Source organism: Octopus bimaculoides, chromosome 8 (assembly GCF_001194135.2).
Source record: "Octopus bimaculoides isolate UCB-OBI-ISO-001 chromosome 8, ASM119413v2, whole genome shotgun sequence".
Classification (NCBI taxonomy): Eukaryota; Metazoa; Mollusca; class Cephalopoda; order Octopoda; family Octopodidae; genus Octopus; species Octopus bimaculoides.
The window spans coordinates 7271114-7271973 of NC_068988.1; positions in this window are offsets into that span (position 1 = coordinate 7271114).

Here is an 860-nt window from a genome sequence, read left to right on the forward strand (position 1 = left end):
AGGAATGAAAGCAAAGTTGACCTTGGCGGGATTTAAACTCAGAGCGCAAAGTACCGGACAAAATGTCGCTGAATATTTTCTCTGAAGCGCAACCGATTCTGCCAGCCCACCACTTTCCTCTCACAAAGCAAAACGGTAGTTTTTTTTCCTGAGGAAAGAAAAGAAGGGGAACAAGTAAAAGAATCTCAAAATCCTTCGACTAAGGATGAATTAAAATAAGCTGGCGCGTGTGGAAGTAAAGCCTTACGGCAAGGACATAGGAATTGAGAGGCACAAGGAGGAATATAAATATTGCACGGATGGTAGTAGAACCAAGAAAGAAAGGTCAGGCTTGGCCGAACACCGGTCACGTGGGGGAGAGAAAGGAGAGAAACTGAGGGATAGAAGAATTAAGGAAGGGTGATAACAAATGAAAGGGATACAGTGAAGTGAAAGAGGAGAGAAAGTGAGCATGAAGAGAACGCTAGGAAATGTGAGAGAGGGAGGACGAAAGAACGAAGAGTAGAATGATATATATGTGTGTGTGTGTGTGTGTGTGTGTGTGTGTGTGTGTGTGTAAGTATATATATATGTATGTATGTATATATGCATGTATATATATACTATGTTTATGCGCATGTACGTATGTATGTATGAATATATTCCTGTATGTATATGTGTGTACATATATATGCATATATGTATGTGTGCATGTATGCATGCATGTATACATGTATGCGTATGTGCTTGTATGTACGTATTCATGTATGTATGGATAATTGCCATAATGTACGATAGAATTCAATGGAATGGCGTCGCATAAATGATTTCCTTATGTTACCAAACACGTATTAAAAGGAATTACAAATGTCTGGGAAAAA